Here is a 24,387-nt window from a genome sequence, read left to right as displayed (position 1 = left end):
AATTACTAACCAAACTTCAAAATCAGAAGGTAATGCTAGCTCTTAAACAGAGAAATAAATTCAGTGAAAAGAGGCCACTCCATTTGGCTGTTGGACTTAGCATTTCTCATGAATGCTGACCAACATTTTAATTGCCACTAAAAGCAGACGGAGCTTAAATATACATGATGTGCACATCAGAATCACTACAATGGAATTTTATAAGAAAATATTAAGTCTCTATTAATTAAAAAAACCACTACCTTTACTTAAGTTTTGGTAAAACTGACAAAAGAAAAAAAAAAATCAGAGTTAATATCAGCCTTTTCCTTAACTCATTTTCCATGCACTGATTCTGTAGCTCATTTGTAATTATGACCTGATCTGACATCTTGATGGAATTTACTTTAACACAGATTAAAATGATGTGGCAGTCTTATTTCTCTATTTCCCTGTTTTTCTTCTGCTTTCATTGCATCTAGAATATGACTTAAACATACTCCCTTAGCACATTATCTTGTTTTTTAAATAGGTGTGTGCGAACTCAGATTATAAACAATGACAGGTTACTTAAAATACGAATGCAGTGAATTATAAACATACTTTATGATGATTAGCTTAGATATGGTCTTAAAGACTTTACATACAATTACTAAGTTAGGCAATTGCTCTTTTTAAACACTTTCAAGAATTGCTTGTTCACATAAAAAGCAACATAAACTTAAGTATCTTACTCAACCAGCATCTCATCGTGGGTTCTGAAGCTGCAAAGGAAACAATAACAAGCTTATATGTATGAAACAGTTAAAATCAATGATAGCATTAACTTACTTAAAATAAATATTTTATTCCATTTCCTTTCCAGATGAAGTTGTCAATACAATCAATGATAAAGCGGACAGTGCCAGAATTTAGAAACCACTGGAATCTGAAATCTCCATAATCTCTACCATCATGTAAGAGTTAGTTTACATAACATTTATGTTTTTTTTCTTGTTGAAATTTCAGAATTTTCTGTTTCACAGTCTTTTATCTAGTTAGAAGTTCCAAGAGTAAAACTTCGACATTTATTTGGCCAGTTTTTAAATGGGAACTATAGATATACCCCAATATTACTTTGAGCAATTAATCCCAATGAACGGGAGGAGGTTCTAGTGTTCTGTAAATCTCAGTGGAGAAAGTATTATCAAGTGTGCCAATCACTGAAGTCTGTTACAGGAAAAACAGACAATTTTATTTTTTAAGTCAAAAGAAGGAAACTATAAATATATTCAGATAAACTGTTTATGTATTTATTACATAAATTGTATCTATATTAATGTACTATATATAATACTATTTATATATAGATGTATATAAATATATTTACTTATATGCAAATATACTTAAATTTAAGTATATATTATTTTACAATTGCCTTGTAGGAATTTTGCTCAAAGAAATAGCTTAGACATCACATCTTTGATTCCTTCACCATAATACATGTCTCTGCCAGAGCCGTGATTGATTCTAAATAAGAGGTTGACTTCCTTTGGATTGGTAGGTAGATGAATGAATAAACAATTCGTATCAGGTTTTCTTCATGTTTGTGAGTATTGCTTGATCAGATTATAATGATTTGCAAGCATTCGTTATATAATGAGCAAGAAATGCAAGTTCCAGTAGCCCCGTACAGAGGACCTGTTCGCTTGTCATGAATAGTTTCAGAATTCCATTATTTGCACTGAGTTCACATAAAATATTTTCAAATGACTGACCATACGGCTCTTTGTAATGAACACACAAAGTGGCCAAGGTTCCTAATTTCCTGAAAGGAAACCAATAACCATGACATTAAAGCTTGTAACATACTTTGAAGATTTTTTTCAGTATAAAGTATTAAACAAATTTACCAACTTTGTCTATAATTTTCCACTCGGAATGCAAGTCACTCTTGGAAGCACCTTGTAACTGTGCTAGGAATTAATCACCACTACCATGCTATGTAGAAAAAAAAAAAAAAAAAAGGTAGTGGGTCGGTGGGGAGAAGGTAGAAATTTTTTTTTTTGGTAGCAAAAAGAGACATTGAAATTAGAATAAAGAGTTCTCAACCACAGCCTTGTAATAAGAGCACTCTGGAAAAGTCTTACAGAAATGAAAATCTGAGTTAAGACCTGCTGATAATTTTCCACATTACCATCTTGCATGTTAGCAGTCCACAAATGTTTTCTGTCTTCGACACTAACATATTAATTATTTCAAGTGCAAGATCACATGAAAATCTGAGAATAAACAGTATTTAAAGAACATGGAGAATTCAAATCATTGCTGAGAAAGTACGCTTAGATTCACATTGTCGTCTTGAACTCTTAACTCCTCAGATGTGCGGAACATAAGATTTAGCAAACACAACACTGACTTCTACATAAAATAAATAGTTTGTATAATTTATCTTCCTCCAAGGAAAGGTGAAGGAGATGGGTCAATGACAAGCACACTATACACAAATGTATTTCTGATAAAGACAGGAAGATTCCTTGTTAGACTGCAGAGTTAACTGGAAATGTTTTTAGAAATAGCATTGGTACAAGCATCTGCAAAATGGGTAACGTGCAAGAAAAATGAAATCCCAAACCCTCCTAAACTAAGCTTCTTAACCTTATCCTGGGGTGGGGGGCGGTGGGGGAAGCAAGCAAGGTTCTCATTTCAGTACCCAACACTGTGGGATCTATGTATAACCTGCCTGTAGAAGAGCATGGGAAAGTACTCTTTGACACTAGCAGGCCTTTCCCATTTCAAAGGCACATAGAAGAAACAGTGGACAGGAGAGAATTCTTCCACAAAAAATTGAATTTTATGTAAGGAATTTAAAAAACCTTTTGCCTTGCCTACGATTGTCTTTTTTTACCTAGACTGATGTAAATTAACAGCATTTCATGGAATTTCACTAGTATAAGGTGGATGAGAGTGACCAAGGCAAACTAGCATCCAAACAAAAACAGTAAAGACATTTACACATTCACCATTACTAGGAAAAAAGACAAAACTATTTGGTATAGATAAAATGTTCCGCTCGCTTATTCTACCAATTTAACAAAGCTCATAAATAACATTAAATAATAGATCCACTTACTATACTGATACAGGGAAGGGAGCGAGGAACTGATTCAACTCTTAGAAAATTCTGTTACTATTTCGTATTTAAATCCTTCTCTCTGCAAGTCTGGAACTCCAGGCACAAAATGACCATTGTGAATGATTTGCCTCAATTCAAGTCCATGTGATGTTACAGAACTGACTTTGACCAGTTTAAAAATAACACATTACTTTTCACAAGTATCAGTATTCAGTGAAACTCAAAACAAAAATCTATGTATTTTCTGTTTAAAAGGTAAAAAAGAGAGAGGGTAAAAGCAAAAATGGTCAGATATTACAATGGTGAAAGATAAGTAGTGGACATTCCCAGCAGTCTGTGCTAAGACCTGCACTGTTGAACACATTCACAAATGACAGAGTATGGACAACGGTCAACTCTCTGTTGCTTCTTGCACACAAGAATTAAGGCATCACATGAAGTCAGAAGCTAAACTGAAACGAGCAAAAAAGAAAGTTGTTCTTTGTGTTAACAGCTGACAGTGTATCTTGACAAAGGCTGTTGTGCATATAGGAAATCTGCGTAAATTGAAATGAAGATCAGGCAATTAGTTGGAGAAGACCTCTATTACACTGGATTATTTGGGGAATTTGTCATTTACGTCTGCTATGCACGTCCAGGGAAGTTACTACTGGAGAGATGGCACGGGGCTAGAATTACCTTTGAGATAAATCAGTACAGCTGTGGTATAAACAACAATGACAATAATATGAACAATAAGCATTACAATTAAAAAGTTAAGAAACCAAGAGGTGAGATTTAGCTACATACACCAGTAAATGAAATAATCCATGAACCGTTTTGAGGCCCTTGGGCCAACTAAAAGGCACAGCTTGTCTCCATTCAGCTAAATTCTTCTGTCCCCCAAGCAGGGCAGTCCTATCTCAGCTGCCTTGAGGGGGGGTGGTTCCTGGCCTATGCTAATCCCCAAACTGTGCTCAAGCATCGTTGAGCAGATGCTAGTTAAGTCATCATGAGCAGAAAGCATGCCAACAATTAACAATTTAACAGTATGAACAAGAGTGCTCACAGGCTGGTACAGATGCAGCCATCATACCTAACAGTCCATCGGTGTCAAAGGCAAATAGATTTTAGCGATACCAACCTTCTGCCCCAGGCCTTGGACCCAATACAGACCTTCGCATATTAGAAGAGGGCGTTATACGTCAAGGATAAATTTCGAATACTTGTTATCCAAGTTAGAACCTACCTAAAGGGAAAAACAACCCACATCATCCTGCTGTAGTGAGCATAAGCTAGGGCTTGCTAATTATTATGACTGACATACCATAATTCAATAACTTACTTCCTACATAAAATCAACCCTTCACTATAGAAAACCATCAGTGGGACTAACAAATGATTCCAAACTGTAAAAAGCTTCATTGCTGATCTAATTATGCTCTGCTTCTTGCAGCTCTGGGAAGTGCAGAATAATCAGAGCACAGCAGGCACCAGCCATGAATCCTCCCTTCCTCACAGCCAGCCCCTGCACGCTCTGCTGGACAGGGAGAGGACACTGAGCAGCGGCGCTACGTCAGCACATCAGCCTTCTCTGAAAGGGACCGTGCTTTTAGGTAATTCTGTCTCCTTTATGCCCTCTGAGTAGAATAAACCAAACCAGTGAGGTGCTGGAAGGGTAGAAGAAGTCCAGAAGCTGGAGTGATGTAACAGAACTAAGGAAGAACAGGGTGTGTAGCTGGACGTGCCGGCTGTGCACTGGCAGAAGAGAATGAAATCAGGACAAGGTCTGTGGAGGCCTTAGGAAAGAAGTCAATCAGACCAAAAAAAAGAAAGAGCAGTGGCAGAATGCAGAGGAAGGGGGTCAGTAAGACAGAGTAAACGTGACAAAGAAACAGAAAGAATTAGAGGCAGAAGGAGGGACACACAGATCACAGGGAGTGAAATAAGAGAAATGAGAAACTATCTCTGGGGTAGAGGAAAGGAGACTTACACAGTCAAGAGACAATGAAGAAAAGAAAAATGAATGAGCAAAAATGAATGAGTAGAACAGAAGTTATGCTTTTCCAGAAGAAGAAAGGCCAGAAAAAAAGGGAAGGGGAGGAAAGCAGAGCAATTAATAAAAGGAATGAGACAGTAGGGATGAAGGGAGGGACATGAAGGGATATAAAATGGCACAAGGCATACACAATGGAGGAAACGAGCACTCTCTTATTTATTCATACTTCTGTATTTCATGTTATCTTCCTAGCAAGAGTCCCCTAGCTCCATAGATTTTTTTTTTATTTTTTTTTTTTTTTGTGGGGGGAGGTGCAGGCAGGAAGGAATGGGCTGGCAGCATATTGCTGCTGAGGGATTTACTATAGCTCTTTTTTCTTCTTGTACTGCTGGACGTATATTTATTGAAATTACCCAAGATAGCGGCTGGCACTTTTTCAGAAATGTCAATATCTGATCTGGAACAGAGAGGAAAATTAAAAAAAAAAAATCCAAGAAAATTCAAAGAGGGGGATACAGATGTAAGGAAGCGATTGGTGTCATTCGTCAGCAGTTACCAGCAGCCTGCAACTATTCAGCTCCTACAGATCACCAAACACTTTTTACCATCTGAATGACATCTGAAACAGAAAAGAGCTATGATTTATCTTTCCTGAATACAGCGTTAACACAGGGTTAACACTGCCTGATGAAAGAAATACAGTTATCTAGAGGGAAATGAAAGACGACACCCATTTTAAAAAATAATCTAAACTAATTCTCCTATTGTTCAGATATTTTGTTGGAATTTTTAATGTTTTCAAGAAACAAAAAAAGAGAAACATTCAACATTTTTAGTCTTCCTCTTTACCTGTTTCTTTCTATCACAATGATTTGCCCACAAGAGAGAGAAAATTCTGTGAAAGCAAAGGCGACACATCAGAAGGTTTTGTATCTCATTGTTAATCATTACAACAACAGTAGTAATAATCCCATGGACCATTTTGATGTAAACGAGAGTTGAAAAAAGATTATTAGCTTGGCCAGCCATAACTGCCTACTAGTGTTCATTGATATTAATTTTTTTTATTCATTTTTATTACTATTTCTACCTGTCCTTTTACAGGGCAGTTTTAGAATGCCCAGAGCAAGACTGCCAGGTTGCTGTTTCATCCAGTATCACATCCTGGATTTTTATTGGATTTATTTTTCTTTCAGTAAGTATTTGCTCTTGATGCTTAATTCAGAAGCTTCTTGCTTCTGTGCTGGGAATAAAAATACTGAATTGGTTCTCCAATTAGCAAACACTTTCAGCTGCAAAACTATCAAATCAATACCATATCCTCAGCAATAATGTTAGTTACAAAAGTGTGAAATTTTTTTTCCAAGAGCTCTCAATGCCCATTTTTTGGCTAATTAGCTGCCTGTCTGCCTTGTCCAAGAGGAAAAGTTTAATTCCAAAATGAAAGAATTCAAAAATCCAAGAAAGTTCTCCAAAAGGAAATTACTTTCATTCAAACAAAAAATTTCTGTGCTGCCCTTTTTCTTATGAAAGATTTCTTACGCAAATAGAAATTCAATGACTAAACTAAATTTGGAAGACATCACTCTGGTAATATTAGGCTCTTTCATACTGTTTTTTTCCCCATGTAGTCTCTCCTGAACCGCTTGTAACAAAGACAATGAATAGTGGCCATTATATTAATATATAATTATTGTGGTTGTTTATGGTCACGTAAAAACATTGCCAAGTCACATGTGTCTCAGCAAACATTCTTACAGATTTCAACAGAGCTTTTATTTGTTCCACCAGTTATAAGACAACTTCTTTTACTTGAATGAGAAGGTACTATCTTTGTTCTTTAACAGTCTTGATGTACTGGCTGGTTGGTGTTCTCATTCTATAAATAGCACAATATTGCAAAGAAAGCGGTTAAGCCTCTTGCTGATGGTTTAATTAATTGGTACTAACGTTGCATTTTGCAGTTTCCAGATCAGTTTGCTTGAAATAAGGGTGCTAACCCTGCATTTTCATACTGACTGTGCACTGGTTCGGGACAGACTGCACAACTCATGTGAGGGAAATCCATTAAGAATTACTGAATGCATGGATATGCATAGAAACGCAACCAACTCTGGGAACGGTAACCAAGCTGCAGTCTGGGAGAGTGAGAGAGGGAGCGGACACAGATAGACTGATATGCTGTCAGCAGACAAGAGAGCAAAGAACCGGCCTAACAGATTGTGCTGTCTGGTCAAGAAGCTCCCGGGGCTTTTTAGCTAACTCAGTGCACTCCTAGGTGTTTTCGGCAGAATGATCTCCTCTACAGTAACGAGCTATATTTGGAAAGTAGTCTGTGCTTTTTTCATGTTTAAAGTAAACCAGTAGCTCTATTTGTATCATTCTAATCGGTAAATTTTACAGTGCTCTTCCTCAGTCTGACAACCAATCACAATAGTTTGGCCCAGATTACAAGCGGCATTTCGGCATCCAGCTTGGTGATGGATGATATTTTCAGAAGTGAATTACATGGATAGTGCACTTAATTCCAAATAAACTCACTGACCTAAACATGGGATTGCTGAGGATCCTGTCAGAGTTTATCTGCATCTTTACATGCCTAAACATCTTTGTAGATCTAATCTTTCATTTATACTTTACTAGAGGCAGAAAATTTATCCCTCTGCAACTCATCTATGTTATCTAAAGGATGCAATGAAATGTCCAGCACAACCTGAGAAACACACACTGAGTAGCAGAGAATTCAATAAAGCTTCCTGTTCTACAGCTAGTTGCCTATCTCTTTTATGCACATTATTATCTGAGCTAAATTTTTTTGTAGCTCAAGGCATCTTTTGCTTCTGCTGTCTTCTCTTCCTCTGGAACACACTAACAGTCAGGAAAACGTACACTAAAGCATGGGAAGATGAAGATCTCATAGCTAGATAATATTGTTGAAAAAAATATTCTGGATTAACTCAAAAGATGTAGCTGCAACATTCTTGGCACTTGATAGAAGCGTCCTTCCCCAAATGACAAGCGCACAGAACACAGCAGTTAACTGAGCTGCAGGGATAACAGCATTTGGGGATGAAAACCAAATAGTTAGAAGCACAGCAAAAAGATTTTAACCAGATTAACTTTTTGCTTATAAAAATACAATGTTTCACCTCCTTGGAAAATGAATGGCTTTTGTTCTATTTTCTGTTTTTGAATATTTTCTGTTTTTTAAAAAGATTAATATTTTCTGTTCTATTTTCTAAAAGTCTGTTTCTAGTGAACTTACAGCTGGAAGAATCTCTAACTACACATATTATTTTAGGATTAATTCAATTATTTGTTCATCATTAGTCACTACGGTTTCTGTATTTGTTGACAGCCACCATTCAACACATCAGGCAACTGTAGTCCATCATCATAATCACCATTACGATCCCATCACAGGATAAGTAATTTTACCTGCTTTCACGCCAAGGGCACCTGAAGAGACTTCTTGAAGTTCTCTATGTTTATTTTACTTAAAAAACAGCATTTTGGAAAAAGTGGGTAGAAACTGCAAAGCCACTGTCAGCCCTTTCTTAGATGTCTGCACATGGGGGATGGGGGGGGTGCAGTTGTATTTTTGTAGGAAGATGATTAATGAATTGTTGACAGTAATAAAGAAGCAGACATCTTGGAGATATTGTTATGGATCACATATCACTTGAAACAGCAAGTCTGCCTCCGTAAAACATTTTATTTGTTATATTGTGCAAATCGATTGTAATTTGCTACTGGCTTCTTTTCAAATACATTTCTTCATTGCTGCCTTGGTAAATAATAAATCACACTAACTATTATTTCAAAATTGAGTGTTCTAATTTAGTTATGAATGGAGAAAGTAGAGATGCTTCAGGATATAAAATCTTCTAGCAGTTCACAGGAAAATAGCCTCTCAAGGATAACCACATCAAAAATCATTTGAAACGGACTACGCCATACTAGCGTGCATGCCTCCATGGCTGAAGGCAGCCTAACAAAACACTGACACGGTTACGCTAAAACAAATAGAAACAAATAAAAAAAAGAAAAAGATGCAAGCAGCAAATAATTCTAGTAGTGCTGTATTAATACTGTTATACAAGCACCAATAGTAAATGCTGTTTTTTAAATATAACATCCCTGGATTTGTCTTCAGACATAAATCAGAGATGTCCTTGAAGATCCAATATCTTTGCTTCTTCCATTCTTCCAGATTACCAATTTATGCTTTGTATAATAAAGCAGATCTGTTTCTCATGCTCACTATGGATGAGTCATGCTTTTAATATACGAAATAAATGTGAAGGAATAAAAATGTTTCTACAAAGTTATGAGATTTGGATGGGCCAAGTATCTAATGGATAATCTGCATTAATCTGATCTATTCCTTTTTGTTTGCTTGCCTGGTTTTACATGACATTATCTTTAAGACCCAATTAGCATCTATGCACCCAAAACACTCAGCCATTGAGAATTTTATACGGATTCAAGAGAAAATACATAATTTTCTTTAAGCTTTAGGTTTCTTTTTTGAGCTACTTACCCTTTTTTGTGGTTGGTTTGTTTTGAATACTTACCACCTAAAGAAAAACAAAACTCTTGTAAATGTCGCACTTGGACTGCTATCTAGTGACTCCAGCATTTCTATCAGATGTAGTATTTCTTTATGGATTATACCAAGTCTACTTTGGGCTTTTTCATTATTTCTTGAAACCTCTCAATTCTTCTTTTGTTCAAAGTAAAACTTGCCTGTGCCTTGGGTTTCCTGCAGGATTTCATAATCTCTCCACTTATGCATCTCAGCTGACAGTTCCAGATCATTTGGCTATGTTAATATCTAACTGCTACACTGAGACACAGACTTTACTAAATATAAACAATGGACTACGAGTCAGCAACTCCGCTCTATTATCTCTGCCGGCTAATGACTCCTGCTGCCCTATTACACAAACTATTCACAACCCTGTTACCAACACAATAAGAACCTACATATTTTTCCTTCCAGTGGATTATACAGTTAAAGATGGCCTCGGAACAATGTGTGATATGTCTATGTCTTCATCGAAGCTGCTAAATTTTCAACATAATTATTCACTAACTCAGCTAACTTGAGTTAGTTTCATGCCCGTTAGTTCAAGAACTCACACGCCTGAAAAAGTTTGTAGTTACTTTATATAACAAATCAGACCTTCCTCTGTTTTTTCCCAGATATTTTCTCTGTTTTGTTTTGTTTGGGGTTGGTTATTTTTTGGTGGTGTGGGGTTTTTTTTCCTGATCTATCTCTATACAGGCTTGTTATAGAATGACTGTGCTTTTGTGCAAAATGAGAATAAGTATGACCTCACAGCTTTAGCAAAATGTATTTAGCACATCACTTCAAGATATGAGAAATAATTATGCTAAATGGAGGCTTCGTTGCAGCCATTTCTAAATGAGAATGAAACACAGTATTTCTAAATAATCTAACAAAGACTTACTTGGAGTTGGAGAACCTCCATCAGAACTGTTCACAGACCGTGACTGACAAACCATTAGTTTTAAAGGCATGCACTTTGCAGTGAGTAAAATTTCATATACGTTTGCTTTAGAGTAGAGTTTCAGGACCCCTGAAACTTCTGTACATTCAGACCACCTACTTGAAGGAAATCTGTAATTAGGGATATGCCTTAAAAAAAAAAAAGTATCTCCATAAAATAAGGAATAATGTAAGTCATACTACATGGCTGCTCATCAATTTCAGATTTTAACCAATTGGGACCATGTTCCTGATTTGTTTTGGTTTTTTTTTCCCATGTGTCCACCTTTGCCTTTTCCCCATGAAGAGGCAGCTTGATAGGGAGAACTTCCTGTTAAACCTCTGTATTCAGTTTAGAAACGTTCAAGAAGAAAATATGGAAACAGAACTTGGTGTGGGGGGAACAGAACTACAGGTCCATTTCCTAATCCCTAGTCTGTGGTCTGTTGTGCTCCTGGCATACATTAAGACCCTTGGAGAGTTCTGTCTCCATTCATTATATCCTGAAAGAGTCTAGTTCCATTGACCTTGCTCTCAGTACAGTGCCTTATGTCCCACTGATTTAAGGAGTTTTACATAATGAGTAGTTGGAAAGGGGTGAAATTAGCCCAGAGAGCCATAATATATAAGATGTTCTTTGCTCAACGCTAATTAGTTTATTTGATTTTCATCTGGTAGGTCTTGTCTCCAAGGTACAGAGAATGAATTTGTTTTTGCATGCCATAACATCAGACACTTAAGTTCTCTAGTTTCATATCCTGTTCTGGGGGTGGTAATTTTATTCAAAAAAACCCCCACACTTACTTCAGCAAATAAAAATGATTTTTTGCCAGACTTTAAAAAATGCTTTTTTTATTGGGGACTTGGGAGAAACAGATTATGAATTAGACTTTTTGATAACTGAAGATTAATATTAATCTGCTTCCAATCAGAAACTTCAGCACTTGAATACTGACTACTTGAATACGGAGGCTCATTGACATAGCCTCCAAGACAATACACCAAAATAGATACAGCTGCTAAAGTGGAAGTTGCTTTCAGCCAATGAATTTACTGCTTGTCAGATTTGTATGCATGTCTGAATGTGAGGGTAATGAAATAACATTATAGATTTCAGAACCGGGGCAGCCTTTATTCAGATAAGGTTATAAGCAAATATGTTTTAGAATGAGTGTCTGCTGAAGTAATATAATCCATTTCCCACTTACTCTCGTGAGTTTAACTGTTTGCTGCAACACTTAAACATAGACAGAAAGGTAGTCTGGGATCATATACAAAGGGCTTTGCACCTTGGGCAAATACACAGTGCTAAGACCACAGGGGCCGTGTTCAGATACTTAGCTCGAGTCTCTATAAACTTAACTCTTGATTCCCAGTGTTTCCTTTCAGCTAGGTTTTTTTCACATCTTAAAGACAGACAATAAACAAAATTAAGCAAAATTTAATTGTTAAATCACTGTGAGACCCAAAGCTCACATCTCAAGATAAATAGCATACAGCACAGAGGCCAGACTATCAGGCAAATAAAAACTGATAGATCGACACTACATCTTTACAACTCAAAACCAAATACTTCCAATGTAAAGTAGGTAAAATTTTCAAAATCACTTTGCTGTGATGTAGATTTTAAATAATTAAAATTACATTAAATAGTAAGTTAGTTTTGAAACATATTCAGTTGCAAAACCCTCCAGAAGGTTAATGTTAATGCCACTGTCTAATGCTAACACCCCTCATCTGGCAGAAATATTCCCACAGGAGCATTTGTGGCATAATACTTTTTGAAAACCCTTTAGACACATCATTAAAAAATCTAGAAATGCAGAAATGGCAACACATTGCTCCCACACTTAACATCAACCTCTCTACAACCAGTATCACCATATTGTTCGACAGAAATTTAATAAAAGCCGTTAAGTGGAGAGAGGTGGATAATAGCAGTGAACTGTTCCCATTCACACCAGGCACAAACTGAGCAAGGAGTACAGGGACTATGTGCCTGAAAGAAATGGGACAGTATCTTGCATTGGATCTGATTAAAATTCTCCAATTGCAAATGTAAACTATAATGGGTTATTAAAATACTAAAGATAAAAGTGACCTTCAGTTATTTGGGTCTGTAAGTTTAGCTTTCTTTTCTTTTAAATCAGGAAGAAAGAATTTTGAGCAATTCAAAAGAAATGGGTTGGCAGTAGAGATTAAATTAAAATTAATAGAACGACCATGACAGAACTAAAACTATGTTCTATAGAGCTACTGAAGATATTTATTCCATTACCATTCCATTTTTCTAAGGAAGTCTTTTAGCTTACTGTCAAAGGGCTGAGCTTGTGACCAATATATTCAAGGCAAGATCCAGAACTGCCCTAAAGAGTATTTAAGTCGTGGGATAATTTTTCTGAAGAACACAAGTAAATAGGCAAAGTGGAACAGACACATTCTGGGAATAATTATTGCCTCTAGTATATTAAGTTATTCAGCATTAGGCTATTCAGCAGTAATTATACGACCCCTGGGCAAGGATGATTTAGTACTGCATACTGGTGAAAGCTGCATAATTAAGAGAGAATGGGATCTGGCTACTATTTAACACACCTTTCCAAATGTTCATTTGATCCAGTTGGCAACAGCCACAATGGACTGTATATGACGGGAAGGTTAGCAGTGTGTCTTGTATTACATTGTCCTGAGTCCTACAGCATTTAGTACTCGGTAGGCAGAAGGTCAAACTCTGTTCTCATTTAACTCTGTGTAAACCAACCAGCTTAAACAGAATTGCATGCGTCTAATTAAAAGCTGCATGTGGTCTGCTAGGTTACCCTCTGATGTTAATGCTTAATGCATTTTAGTACATTTTGTTCTGTTTATTTTTAAATCAGGCAGAATACAGCCATTTATAGGTTCTAAAGTCATCTATAATGCCTCATATGCTTGAATAGGAAAAAAAAGTTGTTTACCGGAAAGAGGAAACATTTTAGTGTTTCGGATTACTTCCCTCCCTTGAAATGCTTACATGGCAGTGAGTATTGCCCCCTTTTTTCTGTTGCTTACCCTGTGGTATTCGTAGCAACGGGGAAAAAGAACCTCTGGAATAGGCAATGTCACAAAACCATTAAGACACCTTTCTTACCCTTTCTATCCGTGTATCTGTTATAGAACAGAAAATAAGGACGTAAACAGATAAGAATCTGTTCTGTAAGACTTCGAGAGTACCACAATATAAACAGCCAATTTAGCGACATGTGAGTTGCTGAGTTTATGTGTGTCTCAGAATGTGTGCATGGTAATATTCAGCAATAGGGCTTCTACTTTGTCCCTCTGCTTCAGTCTGCTGTGAGAGCACTTTATAAGAACAAGGGATTTGAAAGGCATCTAACACAAGGCAATATTCTAAAACATCATACTTGGGTATCTTTGCTATGGCAGAAATTCCTTCTCGAAGCCTTATATCCACACATGGAAGATTATCAGTAAACATCTGACAGAGGCAGCAAAATCTGGAATGCCTCCAGCGTCTGAATCTGGCTTTCTGCCTCGGTTATTTGGCTCGCTCTCTGACAGATCCCAAGACTTGCTTTACAAGGAGTAGCAGTGGCAGTTTGGAAACAGCCTCTAAGGGAGGTCATGGGGGGATTGGCTTGGCTCCTCAGTATCATTTGTCTTGCCCGAAATTAATTCTGAAGAAGCCGTTCAGCATTGTTTAAGGATAACATTATGTATTAGCAATAGCCATTCATTTTCCTGCTTAGTGTATAGTAACAGAATATAGCATTCAAATGCTAGGATTTATGTCACTCTGGGGAAACGTGTTCTAACCAATTTGATTTTTTTAACATTTCTCAGTTAGCCTGTTTGATACAGACATCACAAACAGTGAAAACCTATAGCACAGTAGAGAAAAAAAATAAATCTGGGTTTTAGGAACTTAGAAAAAAGATATAGGAAACGTTAACGTTTCTTGTTCCTTTGTCTTTGAAAGGAAAAATCAATAAAATGTTAATTTCTATTTTTTTTTTAAATTCTTTTGCTGCTTAGTTCTCAGAACTTACTAAATCCTTCAGTAAGAAGGGTTGGCATTACTATTATTTTTGCATCTGCTGCTATTTCACAGCAAAACATCTATGACTTTCATTTGAAAAAGACTAAAGATATATTGACTAAACTAATTTACAAAGTCATTGATTTCAATTACATTCTTCAAGGTTAAGCCAAGTCTAAAGATGACCTATCAGTTCTATAGTCCTCCAGACATCATCTTCTGTGACTCATTTTGTTAACAAGACCTACTCAGAATTGAACTGGGATTTTACCCATCTATCACTGTTACCTTACCTCACTGTTACCAATTATTTCTTGTGTATTTCTTCCTTTTGTCATGTTTTTTCTTCTGGCCCTATGCAATTGCTGGTAGATTACTTTCTAAACAATTTTTTTTTTTCTATTAAAGAAAAACAGATTTTTCCTAGGGAAAAATAATAATTAAAAAAAGGGTAATATTTCAGTGTCCAAATCATGACTGTTAAATATTGAGACCCTGGATCAACTAGAAAATCTTCAATTCACATGCTGCTTTTCCAAATAACTATTTTTCACACATTCTGACTCAGGACACAATTAAGAGCTTCGAAATTTTCTGAAACGAAAAGAAACAAACTACACAGAAAAGGAGAGTGATGTTCTGTCCTTACTGCGGGATGCTAGAATAGTTCCCAGCTCTCAGATGATGCTCCAGTCACAGCCCAGTTCCATGCTGCAACAAGATCAAGCCCTTCATAATTTCCTTCCCTCCTGCCCCCTCTCCATCCCACATTCCTCTTCCTGTATGAAGGATGCCAAGGGGAGTGACTCCTCAGAAGCCAGAGCGCATGCAAACCAAGTCCCCAAATTGGGCTAGCAATGGACCAGAACTGCCGGATGTTGCAGATTGTGCCTGTCCTTTGCTTCAAACACAACTCTTAAACCAGGATGATCAATACTCAGATGGTGAGGACACTTACTGTGACTGCAGGAAGGCCAGGAACAGGAACTTGTTCTGTCTGATTCTGATATTTGAACCAGAAAGGTACCATGACATAGAAGTGTCCAAAGAGCCATGTACCAAAGCAGGATACACACGGACAAGCTATAGCATGCTGAAAGCAGCCGCTAGTGTAAAGGCAAGGTAGATGAGGATGGAGAGGCAGACTGTACTTGACTTGGTCTCTATTTACCACTCATGGATATGCTCAGCACAAATAGAAAAGCATCATACGTTGACTGAAAAAGTCAGAAGCCACTTAAGGACAGTAATTCTATGCAGCGAACACAGTAACAGAGACTCGGTTCTTTCAACACTCATTGACTTTCACTGACGAGACAAAAATCAAGCTCATGTTTTTAGCTTGTTCAAAACAAACTTTGTAAGATACTGAAAAAGCTTCCAGAATTTACATCTGTTAACACAGATACAGATTAGATTCTGCCTGTGGGTGACCAGCCATAGTTTCTTCATGATTTACTATACATAGGAGAATTTCAGCATCACAGACCCAGTCTCTACATCTTGATAACATTTTGTTATTTTCCCGTTTCTAAGTCTGCACGTGCTTCTCAACAAGCATCTGTTAATTTGATAAGCTACAGAACAGGAAAAAAAAAAAAAAAAGAAGGCAGCTGCGTACAGTATTGGGGGCAATCACACTGCTGAGAAAAAAGGCAATCTCAAATAGAGAAAAGCAAAAGTACCTTCAGCACATGCATCAGCAGTGGTTTTCCTGCTGTAACGCATACTTTGATCTGGCTCTTTTCTCATTCTCGGTTTTAGCTTAGAGGCTAATGAACCTTGTTGCTAAGTCACAACAGTGAAATGCTACAAAAGGACAAGTTCCATTTAAATGAATGAGCCTATATTGGCACACACAATTTTCATCCCTGTTCCAAGGAAATATTTTGATCTGCGAAGTTAAATTAAAGCTCATTCCTGGTCTTTTAGCAGGGCACATTGCCGTAGGAGCCTATACTCTAAGTAACACTTAGTGCCATTGCTCTCTCCTCTTTTGGAAAACAATGGATGCTTAGAATTAATTCTAAAAGCTTTGAGAATGTACAACACACACAAACCTTCAGGCTATGTCATATGTAGTGACACTATGTATTCAAGTACCAGCTATAATCAATATTGGTTACTTATATGCTTGAATTCAATGACCTATTACATACTTATGCTAAAAAATTAATATCATTTTGACCCAAAACTCCCAACAGCCTATGTGCATAGCAGTTTGTAGCATGATAGCTTTTCTTGCCACAAGTTGTATGGCAAATCTGATTTTTTTTCTCATTAGCATGGTACAGATTATTGCAATAGTTTCCACTCTGAAAATGAGAGCACTTGCTGGAACGGAGCTGGGGCAGGAACAGCTGAGAGGTGTGATATGTCCTATCACAAAGCCTCAAAGCTGCAGACTGAGTTGGTATAAACCATCACTGTCATTGTCTCACAAGTATACAGGAAAAGAAGGTAGCAGGTACAAGAATGGAAGGTAGCAGGTGCCATTTCTACTTTGTGTGCAGCAGAATACTAACGCAGTTTCCGTGCTACCTCCTGAAAGAAGCAAGTGAAAACAGAACGGACAAAGAACTGGTCCTTTCATGCTAGAGCCTACCCTGATGGAAGAGTGTCAAATGTACAGGCCAAAGATCAAAAGCAACAGACGTACACTCAATCTCTATCAAGCATCACAGAGAAACTTCTCTGAGAACTTCATATTCCACAAAGATCTCTGCTTTAATATATATCTACAATTTCCTTTCAACCTACAAATCTCCAGCACATTTTTACCATTTCCAGTTGAACTTCTCCATAATTGTTCTATCTTTTTTTCTCTGAACAACGACAAATCTCAAATTATCCTACAAGAATGTCAGAGCCCTGCCTTAAAATTAAATCCTACCCTATCCAAATGTGAACTAGAGTATTTCCTGAAATCTCAGTAGACACAGTGTAAATTAAGTATTCACTCAGGAAAAAAGAAGTATCCAGGCACCTGACTGTAACAGCTTTCAACAATAACAATTACCACCAAATCTGAATACCACATGCTCTGTTTTTTACCACTGAACTATGTTTTGGTCTACAAAAGAAACTGAAGACTCTTCTGTTGTGGAGAGAGAGAGAAAGAGGAAGAGATGTAAATACTAAAGCGAGAAGAATAAAAAAATCTTTCGAAGGGGAATTGAGTGCTTGCCTACTGCTTAAGAAAAATGCACTATAAAGCAGCTATTGATTTTTCATTCAAGAGTGCTGAATGTTTTATTGAAAAGCAGCAATGCTCAGTAATTTGAATTTTCAATTAAGGTAGCACATTCCTTGGACACATTTACTACTGCACTCCAGTGACATTTATTTGACTTTTAAAATCCCTCTACTATTGTATTCGTGTTTGTATAGATCAAACTACCAATACAGAAAGTGTCAGGATTATAACACTGCTGATTATAGACACATGTTTGGAAGGCTCCGTGGACAATCTAATGACTTTATTTACAGGTAGGACAATGTGTAGTCAGATATAGCTGAACTAAAATATGCCACTATGACATAAATTAAGTAGTTCAGTATTTCAGCTTACAAATATTTACATTTTCCTTGCCTTTATGGACAGTATGTAGTTGCAGTGAGTTTAAACTAGTTATTAAAAGTGTTTAAATTATATGTTTATGATTTAGAGGACTAGGGGGACTTTACTGAAATCCACACTTCTCAAACTGATCAGCTACTTACATGTAGAAAAATTTCAACTGTAAGATAGGATGCAATGTTTTTGGACTACAGATAGATAATTATGGCTCATATTGCACTCTCTTCTACAGAGAAACGGCTGGGAACCAGCTAGTTTTCACAGCCTCGGGTAGGAGTGGGGTAGCTTGACCTCCACGTGGTCAACTGACAAATTTCTAGAAATAGACTTAGTCTTTCCTAGTCATAGGTGTTTCCTTGTTCAAAAAACATTTCTGCTACTTCTGCTAAGGAAAGAATTTGGGTAATCCTTGGGAATTTTACTAACCGTGAGAGGCACAGCATGGAGTCACTATTGCACCAGGTTGTGCACGCTGCTGTGCAACAAAGTACCAGCAATTTATTTAATCTACATTACACTGTAGGTTACATAAATTCCCACCAGTTTGTAACATGTTGCGCTTAAAATCTTGTTGTTTCTTGCACTTAAAATCTAGATATGAGCAAAAGGAACACACCATATATGCAAAGTCAAAAAATTACTGTCAGTGTAACTGAAGCCTTAACAGTCTAAAGATTTAGTCCAGTTGCACTGATACTAGCATTTATATCTCAAAATGTTTTAGGCTAAAATATCTATGCAAACGTTCTAAAATCGACGCTTTTCTACAGTGTTGTGCCTATCCTTACCCACATTTTATTTCATCTCACCCCAGGAATCAGTTGAGGTCATTATTACATGCTCGCTCACATGCTCATTCCTCACTGCTTTGCAAGCGCATGTTATATTCAAATGCACTACGTATGGTCTTTTCACACATATCAGACATCTGTTCTTTCTTCTTTTTCTTACCTACCCCTAAAACTGGTTTAACCCAGGTCCCAGGCTTGTTTCCTTCAACAATAATCATCCACTGGTGAGTCATTCATGGTTCTCAGGCCTTTGATGGCATCCTGTGCCTGAAGATTCAAAACCCCTGCTGTTACCTCTTGCCTATAGTCTTCTATGCTGCATTTTCGTTCCAGGGTCACAGGTACTTCATTCTGCACAGAAAACCTACTTGCTATTCCTACCTACTGGTTACAGAAATATACATACAAACGTATAAACATGAATATATGTATATTTATATACAAATATACACACACCAGACAACTGTATGAAAGCTAAAAAAATAAAGGCAGTAGCACCTGTTTGTCAGACAATTGTTGTTACAGCAAAACAAGGTCAAACAGAGCAGACACAGGCCAAACCAAGTCCAGACAAAGCCTGGCAGGTCCTAAGGCCTGCGTTGTTATCTTAACACAAAGACTATGGCCTTTTGCAAGCAATAGCAACACCATATTTACAGGGCTTCAAGGCTACAAAAGAGTAATTTCACATAAATGGTGCAAGAAAAAAATGACAGTGAATTAACAGTGTCTCCAATAGCTCCTGGTTTGCTTCAGCAATCTTTCTGCTACTGTGGGGAAAAACAAATTTCAGCACTGAATGTAATACTTTCTGCATAGGCAGTGAGTAGTGTCCAGATATCAGTAATCTCTGCTGCAACCCAACTCTTTTTCCAATACTTACAACTAATTTCGCTTGGATTTTTTTGGTAGGATTAAATTTCACTAATGGCTGTCTTTGTTCTAATGCTTTAAGGGTTTTTGATAAATATCAGCTCAAATTGGCCCAGGCGAGAAGGAACAGAATGAAAATTTTCTCTTTGTTACTTCTGGCAGGAGTTAACCCTTTTTATAACGAGTGACGTAATTATATCACAACCACAAGAGTGATCAGCTAAACTGGCACACTGCCCCTTGGAAACCTCAGTCCAGAGCGCCACAGTAGAAAAGAGTTGGCTTCCTTCAACTTACTCCTAACTCCTTTTCTTTAGTATTCGTCACCATTATACATGTGGCACTTCTGTTACAGCCTTTTGCTCCCCTTCGTCTTGGGCAAGGACCTGGATGGCTCCCGCTGGCCCAAACTGCCCGTACGGCAAATTGTTAGGAAAAGCACAGCGTCCTGAGAGGAACGCAAAGGCTGTCTACATGTGACGCTGGAATAAAGACCTGAGGTAAGAAACAAAATACAGTGAGAAGCTGGAAGAGGATAAAATCAAAAAAGAGAAGTGGGGCATGAAGATACTTGTCTATTACCAAATGCAGAGAGGCCACTAAGGTTGTTTCACACAGAGGTTGTTCTCTTGAGCAGTCTGGGTTCATCTTGGACAAATCATTTCTTCTAACCATTCAAACATTAGGCATTTTCAAGTCAGACAGGCAAACAGGTTCTTGGAGGGTAGGAAGAGCTCCCTCGTCCCTCTACAAGGCTCTGAGCCAACCCAATATATTGTAGTACTTAAGGTGCCTTGTTTCTCTACATGACCCTGTAATAAGGATGGACTATACAGATGTACTTACTGAAGTGCTCCCAGCCCTGCTATCATCTGACTGAGATTTCCTGTTAGAGCTAATGAGGTTCTGCTCCCACTTAATCTCTAAATATGGCACAGTTAACGCTTTTTAGTTTCCTTAATGACATGCTATTAATAAAGACATGACCCGAACAGCTACTTGCATTTATTGTCTTTTTTTGGTCTGTTTTTTACAATTATGCTGAGGCAATTTAATATTTTAAGATCATAAACTATTGTTTTGTTTGACAAGTTGTATATAATCATCCTACATTCCCATGAAGGCGCTCACCAAGGTCAATGCATAAGCTAGCAATTTATCTGAAACATTTATCATGATATTGAAATTGCTTTGCTACTTTTTCAAGTTGTTATCGCCTTATTGACAGAGTAGTACGCTAACCCATACTAAAGAGGGGTTGAGTTCTCTGTAATTATGTGGGTTTTTTCAAGCAGTTTCAAGTTATGGAAAGCATCAAACTATGCTTAACAGTAACTTTGATGAACAGTAACTATGCTGAACAGAATAATTCAGTATCTTCTTTGTTTTTTCCAATGAGAAATAGCCCTAAAAAAGGTACAGCAACCTACACCTTTAAATAAACTGTAATTGATGCAAGCAGAAGAACCAAAAGTTTTTGCTAGAGTTAAGGAAACCATAATGTAATTCTCTGATCAGAATCATTACTGGCCAATCTTGGTCCAAAAGAGATTTGTGTGTGTGTGTGTGTGTATAAGGCTCAAGCATTAGACAGTGGAGAATTAAGCTCTACATCATTATTTTAAATTGAAAACAAACAAGCAAACAAATGTTAATTACTTTTAATTTTAAGAACAAGAAACCTTGTTTGTGTGAGTGAAATAAGAGTGCATTGAATTTTAATGGGATTTCAGTGCTTTATCTCTTTAGGCTTGATTTGGTTCTATCATTTTTCAAATATGGGCTATTATTCTTGCTTTTAAGTGACATCAGATTGTCCAAAGGCTTTTGTAGTTCTCCGTTTACAAAGCTCTGTTTATAAATCTGTCACTTCTTTTGAACCAGATATTACAAAAGAGCAAAATACCCACATTATGATGTCATGGATGTTCTCTTTGGCTTCTCCTCTTAAGGCTGACCAAACCCGATTAGTCCAGCCTCCTCTTACGCATCATGTGCTTCAAGCCCCTGACAGGCTTCAGTCCCTGATGGCTTCTGCTGGACTTACTCCAGGATGCCCATGTCTCTCGTGTACTGGGGAGCCCACGAGCGCACACAGCACTTCAGAATTGGTCTTACTGCAGTCAAGCAGAGGAAGAGAAACACCTCCCTTGACCTTCTCTGGCACCCTTGCTAATAGAGCACGCAGTTGGCCGCCTCTGCTGCAAGGGCACACTGCTAACTCTTGTTCAGCCTCTCCACTAAGACACCCCCCCAAGGTACTTTTCTGGTTTTCATCTACAGCTTCTAGCCTAAACTGTTGTATGAGGTTATTCCATCCCTGACACAGGACTCCGCATTTGCACTTGTTGCAATCTACGAGACTCTTGTCAACCCTTTTCTCCAGTTTACCATGGTCATTCTGAATAGCAGTCCTGACTTCCACCATATCCAGCTCCCTCTAAGTGCCTATCGTCCACAAAGTTGCTGAGAGGGGATTCTGCCCCAACATCCACGCTCTTCATGTTAAGCAGTACTGGCCCTAGTATAAATTCCTAACGGATACTACAAGTTCCCAGCTGGAGTTTGCACTTCTGGTCATAACCTTTGGAGCCCAGCAGTCCAGCCAATTTTCTACCCACCTTATCCATCAGAGAGTGAAACAAATTTCAAACAAATTTTTAGGTATTCACAACAATTTTTCAACCTCCTTACAAAACAACCAAGGCATCTTTGTTTTCTACTATCTTAAAAACCACAAAGGAAATACAGCATGCAAACATACCAATACAAAACAGAGGAAAATAAAATTAGTTGAACAGAACACTGTCGAGCTTTAGAAATCAAACTTAAGAATTATATGCGTGCCGTATGCTTACAAATGATCTTCATTAGCACCTAATTACAATTTAGTTCAGCTAATCAGATGATCAACTGCATTGATTCTTATCAGCTGATTAACCCTAATATAAAGTACTATGAAAATTTACAAGATTGCAGCAGACAATTCAAGTTATTTCTCAAGTACTTTGTTCTCTGTGAAAAAAAATAAATACGAGGACTGATTTTTTCTTTCTGCTTAGCTTGCTTAGGAAAAAAAGTTTTCACTGAAACAAGGAACAGACGGCATAGTCTACGTACATACATTTAAGTGTGAATTTGGGACTGCAAAGAGCCTCCCTAAGTTTCTGTTTTAAATAAATTAATACTTTCAGAGATTTTAAATGGGCTTCTACAAATGTACAATGTGAGCTATTTCAAAACAGAACGTGAACCACTGCTGCATAAAACTGTAATGATCACAAATGACGAATGACTGAAGACAATGACAAATGAGGACATACATGGAGCTCTGAATTTCTGTATGTCATGGTTGAATACTTCTCATCCTAATAAATCATCTCTTCATCAATTTTAATGCTGGGAGGATTTGTGAACAAGAAATGAACCTGGCCTGAGGTTTACCTTTCTGAAGCACTACAAGTTCTACAGAATTCCTTGGTGACTTTTCTTGCTTGAAAGTTACAAGATCAAGCCAGAGATATTGGCTGATAAGTAAACTCAGTGTCAAATTAGACATTAAAGGTCAAAACTTTACCATTACGAAGAATATTATCACAAAATTATTTAGTGCAACTAAGAGTCTCTTTGTACGTATGTGGACAGTTAATCAACAGGCCTTGAATTTCTGTTAAGAATATTTAACTGTTGGAGACTGATACAGATTCTCCTCATTCAATTTCCTAATCTATAAATTACATATATATATGTGAATTAAGACATAACCTCCCTCTGATGTTCATTCTTACCTCCCAATAACACTAGTAAGTTTTTCAACCAATCTGCAGGCACTGAAAAAAAAGTTAAAAATTCATTACTTCTACAGCAGCGTACAAAAGTGGATGTTAGGAGTTAATACAAGTGAATACTGTTGCTATCCTGATCTGAATATCGATTCTGATCTAATCCTGATCTGTCTACTATATTTACATTATTCTCTCTGGAATGAAACTACTGATACTGAACATGCAGAATGGAACAAATCAAAATATTGTAATCCTCCTTTAAATTCCACATTTGTTTACAACTTTGCTTGCAAGACAACTGAATCAAACCCAGACACTAATTTCCTTTCCTTCTTGTCACTTGCTCATTCTTCCGGCACGTCTCCCAAGTCCACAAGAAAATGCGGCTTGGTTGCCACTGAATATAAAACGTTAAGGAAAGGAGATGCTTTGAACTTCCAGAAAAAACAATAATAATACTTCTGTGAAAATAAAATTATTCAGATACCTATTAGAAGAACATGGTCAGATGTACCAGGATAATATACTGCACTTCTTCTTTTCAAACAATAGAATAAATTCACTCTTCCCAATGACATGAAGTGACACTAAACGCTTTATGAGGATCTATTTTATAGCTGTAAGATGGAAGATGGAAGAGAGCAAGAGGGCAGCACTGGGTCAGGACGAAAACTGTAGCAACACAATTAAAATCTTAAAAGTACTATTGGAAATAAAAATTTTCTTGCAACT

This window comes from Larus michahellis, chromosome 9 (assembly GCF_964199755.1).
Source record: "Larus michahellis chromosome 9, bLarMic1.1, whole genome shotgun sequence".
Taxonomy (NCBI): domain Eukaryota; kingdom Metazoa; phylum Chordata; class Aves; order Charadriiformes; family Laridae; genus Larus; species Larus michahellis.
Note: the sequence above shows the minus strand (reverse complement) of the source record.